The sequence below is a fragment of the Oncorhynchus mykiss genome, chromosome 8, assembly GCF_057628025.1.
Source record: "Oncorhynchus mykiss isolate SJ-2025 chromosome 8, ASM5762802v1, whole genome shotgun sequence".
NCBI classification, from domain to species: domain Eukaryota; kingdom Metazoa; phylum Chordata; class Actinopteri; order Salmoniformes; family Salmonidae; genus Oncorhynchus; species Oncorhynchus mykiss.
This window is the reverse complement of record NC_143029.1, coordinates 67,457,314-67,470,388: the sequence shown is the minus strand read 5'-3', so window position 1 is coordinate 67,470,388 and position 13,075 is coordinate 67,457,314.

The following is a 13,075-nucleotide window of genomic DNA, read 5'->3' as shown; positions in this document are numbered from 1 at the left end:
ATAGGCTAATTGACATCATTTGAGTCAATTGGAGGTGTATCTGTGGATGTATTTCAACACCTACCTTCAAACTCAGTGCCTCTTTGCTTGACATCATGGGAAAATCAAAAGAAATCAGCGAAGACCTCAGAAAAAAATATTAGACCACAAGTCTGGTTCATCCTTGGGAGCAATTTCCAAAAAGCTGAAGGTACCACGTTCATCTGTACAAACAATAGTACGGAAGTATAAACACCATAGGACCACGCAGCCGTCATACCGCTCAGGAAGGAGACGTGTTCTGTCTCCTAGAGATGAACGAACTTTGGTGCGAAAAGTGCAAATCAATCCCAGAACAACATGAAAGGACCCTGTGCAGATGCTGGAGGAAACAGGTACAAAGTATCTATATCCACAGTAAAACAAGTCCTATATCGACACCCTGAAAGGCTGCTCAGAAAGGAAGAAGCCACTTCTCTAAAACCGCCATAAAAAAAGGCAGACTACGGTTTGCAACTGCACATGTGGACAAAGATCATACCTTTTGGAGAAATGGCCTCTGGTCTGATGAAACAAAAATAGAACTGTTTAGCCATAATGACCATATGTTTGGAGGAAAAAGGGGGAAGCTTGCAAGTTGAAGAACACCATCCAAACCGTGAAGCACGGGGGTGGTAGCATCATGTTGTGGGGGTGCTTTGCTGCAGGGACTGGTGCACTTCACAAAATAGATGGCATCATGAGGTAGGACAATTATGTGGATATATTGAAGTAACATCTCAAGACATCAGTCAGGAAGTTAAAGCTTGGTCGCAAATGGGTCTTCTAAATGGACAATGACCCCAAGCATACTTCCAAAGTTGTGGCAAAATGGCTTAAGGACAACAAAGTCAAGGTATTGGCCTGGCCATCACAAAGCCCTGACATATATCCTATAGAAAATGTATGGGCAGATCTGAAAAAGCGTGTGCGAGCAAGGAGGCCTACAAACCTGACTCAGTTACACCATTTCTGTCAGGAGGAATGGGCTAAAATTCACCCAACTTATTGTGGGAAGCTTGTGGAAGGCTACCTGAAATGTTTGACCCAAGATAAACAATTTAACGCCAATGCTACAAAATACTAATTGAGTGTATGTAAACTTCTGCCTCACTGGGAATGTGATGAAAGAAATAAAAGCTGAAATAAATCATTCTCTCTACTATTATTCTGGCATTTCACATTCTTAAAATAAAGTGGTGATCCTAACTGACTTAAGACAGGGATTTTTTACTTGGATTAAATGTCAGGAAGTGAGAAACTGAGTTTAAATGTATTTGGCTATGGTGTATGTAAACTTCCGACTTCCACAGTCGTGGCCAAAAGTTTTGAGAATGACACAAATATTAATTTCCACAAAGTTTAGATATTTTTGTCAGATGTTACTATGGAATATTGAAGTATAATTACAAGCATTTCATAAGTTTCAAAGACTTTTATTGACAATTATATGAAGTTGATGCAAAGAGTCAATATTTGCAGTGTTGACCCTTCTTTTTCAAGACCTCTGCAATCCGCCCTGGCATGTTGTCAATTAACTTCTGGGCCACATCCTGACTGATGGCAGCCCATTCTTGCATAATTAATGCTTGGAGTTTGTCAGAATTTGTGGGTTTATGTTTGTCCACTGCCATGAGGATTGACCACAAATTCTCAATGAAATTAAGGTCTGGGGAGTTTCCTGGCCATGGACCCAAAATACCGATGTTTTGTTCCCTGAGCCACTTAGTTATCACTTTTGCCTTATGGCAAGGTGCTCCATCATGCTGTGAAAGGCATTGTTTGTCACCAAACTGTTCCTGGATGGTTGGGAGAAGTTGCTCTCGGAGGATGTGTTGGTACTTCTGGCACCGACAGAGATGGCCTCCTCGCTTCACATTCCTAGGAAACAATGTCATACCCTATATTACTCATCTCATATGTATATAGTGTACTCTATACCATCTACTGCATCTTGCCTATGCCGTTCGGTCATCGCTCATTTATATATTTTTATGTACATATTCTTATTCATTCATTTACATTTGTGTGTATAAGGTAGTTGTTGTGAAATTGTTAGGTTAGATTACTTGTTAGATATGGTCGGAACTAGAAGCACAGGCATTTCGCTACACTCGCATTGACATCTGCTAACCATGTGTATGTGACAAATAAAATTTGATTTGATTGCCACTCTTTATTCATGGCTGTGTTCTTAGGCAAAATTGTGAGTGAGCCCACTCCCTTGGCTGAGAAGCAACCCCACACATGAATGGTCTCAGGATGCTTTACTGTTGGCATGACACAGGACTGATGGTAGCGCTCACCTTGTCTTTTCCAGACAAGCTTTTTTCCGGATGCCCCAAACAATCGGAAAGGGGATTCATCAGAGAAAATGACTTTACCCCAGTCCTCAGCAGTCCAATCCCTGTAGCTTTTGCAGAATATCAGTCTGTCCCTGATGTTTTTCCTGGAGAGAAGTGGCTTCTTTGCTGCCCTTCTTGACACCAGGCCATGCTCCAAAAGTCTTCGCCTCACTGTGCGTGCAGATGCACTCACACCTGCCTGCTGCCATTCCTGAGCAAGCTCTGTACTGGTGGTGCCCCGATCCCACAGCTGAATCAACTTTAGGAGACGGTCCTGGTGCTTGCTGGATTTCTTGGGCGCCTTGAAGCCTTCTTGACAACAATTGAACCGCTCTCCTTGAAGTTCTTGATGATCAGATAAATTGTTGATTCAGGTGCAATCTTATCCGCAGCAATATCCTTGCCTGTGAAGCCCTTTTTGTGCAAAGCAATGATGACAGCACGTGTTTCCTTGCAGGTAACCATGGTTGACAGAGGAAGAACAATGATACCAAGCACCACCCTCCTTTTGAAGCTTCCAATCTGTTATTTGAACTTAATCAGCACGACAGAGTGATCTCCAGCCTTGTCCTCATCAATGCTCACACCTGTGTTAACGAGAGAATCACTGACATGCTGTCAGCTGGTCTCTTTTGTGGCAGGAGGAAATGTTTTTGGGGGATTCAGTTCATTTGCATGTCAAAGAGGGACTTTGTAATTAATTGCAATTCATCTGATCACTCTTCATAACATTCTGGAGTATATGCAAATTGCCATCATACAAAATTGTGTCATTCTCAAAACTTTTCAGTCAAAACCTACTCATTCAATGTTTTTTCTTTATTTGTTATATTTCCTACATTGTAGAATAATCGAGAAAACATCAAAACTATGAAATAACACATGGAATCATGTAGTAACCAAAAAAAGTGTTAACCAAATCAATATATATTTTATATCTTAGATTTTTCAAAGTAGCCAACCTTTGCCTTGATGACAGCTTTACAAACTCTTAGCATTCTCTCAACCAGTTTCATGTGGTAATCACCTGGAATGCTTTTCCAACAGTCTTGAAGGAGTTCCCACATATGCTGAGCATTTGTTGGCTGATTTTCCTTCACTCTGCGGTCCAACTCTTCCCAAACCATCTCAATTGGGTTGAAGGTCAGGTGATTGTCGAGGCCAGGTCATTTGATGCAGCACTCCATCACTCTTCTTGGTCAAATAGCCCTTACACAGCCTAGAGGTGTGTTGGGTCATTGTCCTGTTAAAAAACAAATGATAGTCCCACTAAGCGCAAACCAGATGGGATGGCATATCACTGCAGAATGCTGTGGTAGCCATGCTGGTTAAGCATGCCTTGAATTCTAAATAAATCACAGACACTGTCACCAGCAAAGAACCTCCACCCCATCACACCTCCTCCTCCATGCTTCACGGTGGGAACCACACATGCGGAGATCATCCGTTCACCTACTCTGCGTCTCACCAAGGCACGGCGGTTGGAACCAATAATCTCACATTTTAATTCATCAGACCAATGAGTGCCAGTTTCATCATAGTGCTTGATGGTTTTTGTGACTACATTTGAAGAAACTTTCAAAGTTCTTGACATTTTCCGTACTGACTGACCTTCATGTCTTAAAGTAATGATGGACTGTCGTTTCTCTTTGCTTATTTGAGCTGTTCTTGCCATAATATGGACTTTTGTACCAAATTGGGCTATCTTCTGTATACCACCCCTACCTTGTCACAACACAACTGATTGGCTCAAACGCATTAAGACGCAAATAAATTCCACAACGTAACTTTTAACAAGGCACTCCTGTTAATTGAAATGCTGGTTGAGAAAATTTTGGTTGAGAGAATGCCAAGAGTGTGCAAAGCTGTCATCAAGGCAAAGGGTGGATACTTTGAAGAAACTCAAATAGAAAATGTATTTTGATTTGTTTAACACTTTTTTGGTTACTACATGATTCCATGTGTTATTTCATACTATTGATGTCTTCAATATTATTCTACAACGTACAAAATAGTAAAATAAAGAAAAAACAAACAAATTGTTATGCACGTGAGTGAGGACCCAAAAGCGGTTTAACAAAAACAGAGTCCTTTAATGTCAAAACAAACAACCCGCAGAGAGGGCGACAAATGAAACACAAGGTCCTTCTGAAATCACAGAAGAGTTCCCCTTCTAGCAGCAGAGGAGAATAGCTGGGTTAGAGTCCCCTTCTAGCAGCAGAGGAGATTAGCTGGGTTGTAGAGGACAGAGGTACCTGATCACACGTAGCCTCAGATGAACAGGCAGATTCCGACAGGACAGGACAAGGTTGAAGCAAACAAGACGATAGTTTGGTTCTGGCATGAGAAACTCAAACGAGAATCTGACAAAGACAGAAGCAGGAACAGAGAGAGAAATAGAGACCCAATCAGAGGGAAAAAGGGAACAGGTGGGAAAAGGGTGAACGAGGTAGTTAGAGAAGACAAGGAACAGCTGGGGGAAGGAGGGGAAGAGAAGGCAACCCAATACGACCAACAGAGGGAGACAGGGTGAAGAGAAAGAACAGGAACAAGACACAACATGACAATACATGACAGTACCCCCCCACTCACCGAGCGCCTCCTGGCGCACTCGAGGAGGAAACCTGGCGGCAACGGAGGAAATCATCGATCAGCGAACGGTCCAGCACGTCCCGAGAGGGAACCCAACTCCTTTCCTCAGGACCGTACCCCTCCCAATCCACTAGGTACTGATGACCACGGCCCCGAGGACGCATGTCCAAAATCTTACGGACCCTGTAGATAGGTGCGCCCTCGACAAGGATGGGGGGGGGATGGAAGACGAGCGGGGGTGCGAAGAACGGGCTTAACACAGGAGACATGGAAGACCGGGTGGACGCGACGAAGATATCGCGGAAGAAGAAGTCGCACTGCGACAGGATTAATGATCTGAGAAATACGGAACGGACCAATGAACCGCGGGGTCAACTTGCGAGAAGCTGTCTTAAGGGGAAGGTTCTGAGTGGAGAGCCAAACTCTCTGACCGCGACAATATCTAGGACTCTTAGTTCTACGCTTATTAGCGGCTCTCACAGTCTGCGCTCTATAACAGCAAAGTGCCGACCTGACCCTCTTCCAGGTGCGCTCGCAACGTTGGACAAAAGCCTGAGCGGAGGGGACGCTGGACTCGGCGAACTGAGACGAGAACAGCGGAGGCTGGTACCCGAGGCTACTCTGAAAAGGAGATAGCCCGGTCGCAGACGAAGGAAGCGAGTTGTGGGCGTATTCTGCCCAGGGGAGCTGTTCTGACCAAGACGCAGGGTTACGAAAAGAAAGACTGCGTAAGATGCGACCAATAGTCTGATTGGCCCGTTCTGCTTGACCGTTAGACTGGGGGTGAAAGCCGGAAGAGAGACTGACGGAAGCCCCAATCAAACGGCAAAACTCCCTCCAAAATTGAGACGTGAATTGCGGACCCCTGTACGAAACGACGTCTGACGGAAGGCCATGAATTCTGAAAACATTCTCGATGATGATTTGTGCCGTTTCTTTAGCAGAAGGGAGCTTAGCGAGGGGAATAAAATGAGCCGCCTTAGAGAACCTATCGACAACCGTAAGAATAGCAGTCTTCCCCGCTGACGAAGGCAGTCCGGTGATAAAATCTAAGGCGATGTGAGACCACGGTCGAGAGGGAATGGGAAGCGGTCTGAGACGGCCGGCAGGAGGGGAGTTACCAGACTTAGTCTGCGCGCAGACCGAACAAGCAGCCACGAAACGACGCGTGTCATGCTCCTGGGTGGGCCACCAAAAACGCTGGCGAATGGAAGCAAGCGTACCCCGAACGCCGGGGTGGCCGGCTAACTTGGCAGAGTGAGCCCACTGAAGAACGGCCAGACGAGTAGGAACGGGAACGAAAAGAAGGTTCCTAGGACAAGCGCGCGGCGACGGAGTGTGAGTGAGTGCTTGCTTTACCTGCCTCTCAATTCCCCAGACAGTCAACCCGACAACACGCCCCTCAGGGAGAATCCCCTCGGGGTCAGTGGAGGCTACTGAAGAACTGAAGAGACGAGATAAAGCATCAGGCTTGGTGTTCTTAGAGCCCGGACGATAAGAAATCACAAACTCGAAACGAGCGAAAAACAGCGCCCAACGAGCCTGACGCGCATTAAGTCGTTTGGCAGAACGGATGTACTCAAGGTTCCTATGGTCAGTCCAAACGACAAAAGGAACGGTCGCCCCCTCCAACCACTGTCGCCATTCGCCTAGGGCTAAGCGGATGGCGAGCAGTTCGCGGTTTCCCACATCATAGTTACGTTCCGACGGCGACAGGCGATGAGAAAAATACGCGCAAGGGTGGACTTTGTCGTCAGAGAGGGAGCGCTGAGAAAGAATGGCTCCCACGCCCACCTCTGACGCGTCAACCTCGACAACGAACTGTCTAGAGACGTCAGGTGTAACAAGGATAGGTGCGGATGTAAAACGATTCTTGAGGAGATCAAAAGCCCCCTGGGCGGAAACGGACCACTTAAAGCACGTCTTGACAGAAGTAAGGGCTGTGAGAGGAGCTGCCACCTGACCGAAATTACGGATGAAACGACGATAGAAATTCGCGAAGCCGAGAAAGCGCTGCAGCTCGACGCGTGACTTAGGGACGGGCCAATCAATGACAGCTTGGACCTTAGCGGGATCCATCTTAATGCCTTCAGCGGAAATAACAGAACCGAGAAATGTGACGGAGGAGGCATGAAAAGTGCACTTCTCAGCCTTCACAAAAAGACAATTCTCTAAAAGGCGCTGGAGGACACGTCGAACGTGCTGAACATGAATCTGGAGTGACGGTGAAAAAAATCAGGATATCGTCAAGGTAAACGAAAACAAAGATGTTCAGCATGTCTCTCAGGACATCATTGACTAATGCCTGAAAGACAGCTGGAGCGTTAGCGAGGCCGAAAGGAAGAACCCGGTATTCAAAGTGCCCTAACGGAGTGTTAAACGCAGTCTTCCACTCGTCCCCCTCCCTGATGCGCACGAGATGGTAAGCGTTACGAAGGTCCAACTTAGTGAAAAACCTGGCTCCCTGCAGGATCTCGAAGGCTGAAGACATAAGAGGAAGCGGATAACGATTCTTCACTGTTATGTCATTCAGCCCTCGATAATCTATGCAGGGGCGCAGTGACCCGTCCTTCTTCTTAACAAAAAAAAACCCCGCTCCGGCGGGAGAGGAGGGGACTATGGTACCGGCGTCAAGAGCTACAGACAAATAATCTTCGAGAGCCTTACGTTCGGGAGCCGACAGAGAGTATAGTCTACCCCGGGGGGGAGTGGTTCCCGGAAGGAGATCAATACTACAATCATACGACCGGTGTGGAGGAAGAGAGGTGGCCCTGGACCGACTGAACACCGTGCGCAGATCGTGATATTCCTCCGGCACCCCTGTCAAATCACCAGGCTCCTCCTGAGAAGAAGAGACAGAGGAAACAGGAGGGATAGCAGACATTAAACATTTCACATGACAAGAGACGTTCCAGGAGAGGATAGAATTACTAGACCAATTAATAGAAGGATTATGACAAACTAGCCAGGGATGGCCCAAAACAACAGGTGTAAAAGGTGAATGAAAAATTAAAAAAGAAAGTGTTTCGCTATGATTACCAGAGACAGTGAGGGTTAAAGGTAGCGTCTCACGCTGAATCCTGGGGAGAGGACTACCATCCAAAGCGAACAAGGCCGTGGGCTTCCTTAACTGTCTGAGAGGAATGTCATGTTCCCGAGCCCAGGTCTCGTCCATAAAACAGCCCTCCGCCCCAGAGTCTATCAAGGCACTGCAGGAAGCTGACGAACCGGTCCAGCGTAGATGGACCGACAAGGTAGTGCAGGATCTTGAAGGAGAGACCAGAGTAGTAGCGCTCACCAGTAGCCCTCCGCTTACTGATGAGCTCTGGCTTTTACTTGACATGAAGTGACAAAATGACCAGCGGAACCGCAATAGAGACAGAGGCGATTGGTGATTCTCCGTTCCCTCTCCTTAGTTGAGATGTGGATACCCCCCAGCTGCATAGGCTCAGCACCCGAGCCGGCGGAGGAAGATGGTAGTGATGCGGAGAAGGGGGCAACGGAGAACGCGAGCTCCTTTCCACAAGCTCGGTGACGAAGATCAACCCGTCGCTCTATGCGAATAGCGAGTTCAATCAAGGAATCCACGCTGGAAGGAACCTCCCGGGAGAGAATCTCATCCTTTACCTCCGCGCGGAGACCCTCCAGAAAACGAGCGAGCAAAGCCGGCTCGTTCCAGTCACTGGAGGCAGCAAGAGTGCGAAACTCAATGGAGTAATCTGTTATGGATCGATTACCTTGACATAGGGAAGACAGGACCCTGGAAGCCTCCTCCCCAAAAACAGAACGATCAAAAACCCGTATCATCTCCTCCTTAAAGTCCTGATACTGGTTAGTACACTCAGCCCTCGCCTCCCAGATTGCCGTGCCCCACTCACGAGCCCGTCCAGTAAGGAGAGATATGACGTAGGCAATACGAGCTGTGCTCCTGGAGTAAGTGTTGGGCTGGAGAGAAAACACAATATCACACTGGGTGAGGAACGAGCGGCATTCAGTGGGCTCCCCAGAGTAACACGGCGGGTTATTGATTCTGGGCTCCGGAGATTCGAAAGCCCTGGAAGTGGCCGGTGGATCGAGGCGGAGATGGTGAATCTGTTCTGTGAGGTTGGAGACTTGGGCGGCCAGGGTCTCAACGGCATGTTGAGCAGCAGACAATTCCTGCTCGTGTCTGCCTAGCATCGCTCCCTGGATCTCGACGGCTGAGTGGAGAGGATCCGAAGTCGCTGGGTCCATTCTTGGTCAGATTCTTCTGTTATGCACGTGAGTGAGGACCCAAAAGCGGTTTAACAAAAACAGAGTCCTTTAATGTCAAAACAAACAACCCGCAGAGAGGGCGACAAATGAAACACAAGGTCCTTCTGAAATCACAGAAGAGTTCCCCTTCTAGCAGCAGAGGAGAATAGCTGGGTTAGAGTCCCCTTCTAGCAGCAGAGGAGATTAGCTGGGTTGTAGAGGACAGAGGTACCTGATCACACGTAGCCTCAGATGAACAGGCAGATTCCGACAGGACAGGACAAGGTTGAAGCAAACAAGACGATAGTTTGGTTCTGGCATGAGAAACTCAAACGAGAATCTGACAAAGACAGAAGCAGGAACAGAGAGAGAAATAGAGACCCAATCAGAGGGAAAAAGGGAACAGGTGGGAAAAGGGTGAACGAGGTAGTTAGAGAAGACAAGGAACAGCTGGGGGAAGGAGGGGAAGAGAAGGCAACCCAATACGACCAGCAGAGGGAGACAGGGTGAAGAGAAAGAACAGGAACAAGACACAACATGACAATACATGACACAAATTAGTAGTTGTGTCCAAACTTTTGACTGGTGCTATATTTATATACATATACATATACACATATACACTACCGTTCTAAAGTTTGGGGTCACTTAGAAATGTCCTTGTTTTTGAAAATGTTTGTCCATTAAAATAACCTCAAATTGATCAGAAACATAGTGTAGACATTGTTAATGTTGTTGCGGAAGGTTGCAAGTTCAAATCCCCGAGCTGACAAGGTACAAATCTGTCGTTCTGCCCCTGAACAGGCAGTTAACAAACTGTTCCTAGGCCGTCATTGAAAATAAGAATTTGTTCTTAACTGACTTGCCTAGTTAAATAAAGGTAAAAAATAAAAATAAAGAATACTATTGTAGCTGGAAACGGCAGAATTTTTATGGAATATCTACATAGGTGTACAGAGGCCCATTATCAGCAACCATCACTCCTGTGTTCCAATGGCACGTTGTGTTAGCTAATCCAAGTTTATCATTTTAAAAGGCTCATTAGAAAACCCTTTTGCAATTATGTTAGCAGGGCTGAAAATGGTTGTGCTGTTTAAAGAAACAAAACGGGCCTTCTTTAGACTAGTTAGACATTGTTAAAGTTGTAAATGACTATTGACTATCTACACTGTATTTCTGATCAATTTGATGTTATTTTAGTGGCTTCGTAAGAAGCATTTCAAGGTCCTGGAGTGGCCTAGCCAGTCTCCAGATTTCAACCCCATAGAAAATCTTTGGAGGGAGTTGAAAGTCCGTGTTGCCCAGCAACAGCCCCAAAACATCACTGCTCTAGAGGAGATCTGCATGGAGGAATGGGCCAAAATACCAGCAACAGTGTGTGAAAACCTTGTGAAGACTTACAGAAAACGTTTGACCTCTGTCATTGCCAACAAAGGGTATATAACAAAGTATTGAGATAAACTTTTGTTATTGACCACTCCAGGCCACTCCAGGACCTTGAAAGGCTACTTACGAAGCCACTCCTTTGTTGCCCGGGCGGTGTGTTTGGGATCATTGTCATGCTGAAAGACCCAGCCACGTTTCATCTTCAATGCCCTTGCTGATGGAATGTTTTCACTCAAAATCTCACGATACATGGCCCCATTCATTCTTTCCTTTACACGGATCAGTCGTCCTGGTCCCTTTGCAGAAAAACAGCCCCAAAGCATGATGTTTCCACCCCCATGCTTCAAATTATGTATGGTGTTCTTTGGATGCAACTCAGCATTCTTTGTCCTCCAAACACGACGAGTTGAGTTTTTACCAAAAAGTTCAATTTTTGTTTCATCTGACCATATGACATTCTCCCAATCTTCTTCTGGATCATCCAAATGCTCTCTAGCAAACTTCAGACGGGCCTGGACATGTACTGGCTTAAGCAGGGGGACACGTCTGGCACTGCAGGATTTGAGTCCCTGGCGGCGTAGTGTGTTACTGATGGTAGGCTTTGTTACTTTGGTCCCAGCTCTCTGCAGGTCATTCACTAGGTCCCCCCGTATGGTTCTGGGATTTTTGCTCACCGTTCTTGTGATCATTTTGACCCCACGGGGTGAGATCTTGCGTGGAGCCCCAGATCGAGGGAGATTATCAGTGGTCTTGTATGTCTTCCATTTCCTAATAATTGCTCCCACAGTTGATTTCTTCAAACCAAGCTGCTTACCTATTGCAGATTCAGTCTTCCCAGCCTGGTGCAGGTCTACAATTTTGTTTCTAGTGTCCTTTGACAGCTCTTTGGTCTTGGCCATAGTGGAGTTTGGAGTGTGACTGTTTGAGGTTGTGGACAGGTGTCTTTTATACTGATAACAAGTTCAAACAGGTGCCATTAATACAGGTAACGAGTGGAGGACAGAGGAGCCTCTTAAAGAAGAAGTTACAGGTCTGTGAGAGCCAGAAATCTTGCTTGTTTGTAGGTGACCAAATACTTATTTTCCACCATAATTTGCAAATAAATGCATTAAAAATCCTACAATGTGATTTTCTGGATTTTTTTTCTCATTTTGTCTGTCATAGTTGAAGTGTACCTATGATGAAAATTACAGGCCTCTCTCATCTTTTTAAGTGGGAGAACTTTCACAATTGGTGGCTGACTAAATACTTTTTTGCCCCACTGTATATATCCTTAGAATTTTTTTGTCCATTAAAATAACATCAAATTGATCAGAAATACAGTGTAGACATTGTTATTTTTTATATATATCTATATATATATCCTTTCCATATCCACCAAGGACAGACTCAATCTTCATCCTGCTTGGCAAACATGATTATTGGTCACATCAGCATGTATAGGCAGCCAGCTCAAAGTAATCTCCTACTTCCGTGAAGCTGTCACTGGATGAGCATGCATGGCGTTTCACATTATTATTCTAAACTGTGCTGCATAAGAAGCCCTCTAATGTGAAGATACATGCAGCGCTGGATAGGAAGCCCTCTGGGGTTAGTGGTGGCAGATGGCATGACTTTCAGAACAAAGCATCAATGTGACAAACTTCTGCAGGGCCAAGAACCCGCTGTAAGTACTGAGATTACCGTTTGACTCTGTAGTCTATGGGTGGTTTGATGGAAAATAAAACATACAATGATTATCGGTAATTACAGCCTCTACTATTAAATAATCCCAAAAACATATATTTTTTATTTAACTTGGCAAGTCAGTTAAGAACAAATTCTTATTTACAATGACGGCCTACCCCGGCCAACGCTGTAGGCGTCCCGCACTACGGGACTCCCAATCACGGTCGGATGTGATACAGCCTGGAATCGAACCAGGGACTGTAGTGACGCCTCTTACACTGAGATGCAGTGCCTTATAGACCGCTGCGCCACTCGGGAGCCCAAATCATATTAGGCTTATTCCTGCTGTTTCAGTGCCATCACCTGGGATTAAAGCCACAAGAGGGCCGACTGCCACTTCCTCTTCTGTTCTCAGAGGGCATTCATAAAAATGTAAAAATACTCAGCCTCATCCCAACATTTCACCCTTAGAATGATTTGTTGTATAATCAACACTGTTAAACAAAAGAGCAAAGTTAGTTAAAAGTTGGTTATGAAAATGCATTGTTCATAGATAAAGATAGTAGGCCACTCTGGTGATTGGGGCAGCTGGCAAGGCTGAGGCTACTTTTCAGTTGCCTGAGAGATACAGGATCCAGTGGCATGTTGAGAAGAGGAGGGAGTAGCTGGCAAAGACGGGGTGGGATTAAGTTTTAACACCACTTTAACTGGAGGATTCGTGATCTCTGTAGACTGAGAAGCCCGGACATTTTAAATATGTATTGCGTATTTTTAAGTTCAGAGTCACATTTTCAAAAGAAAACTTTCTGTATGATGATTAACAATATACAGAC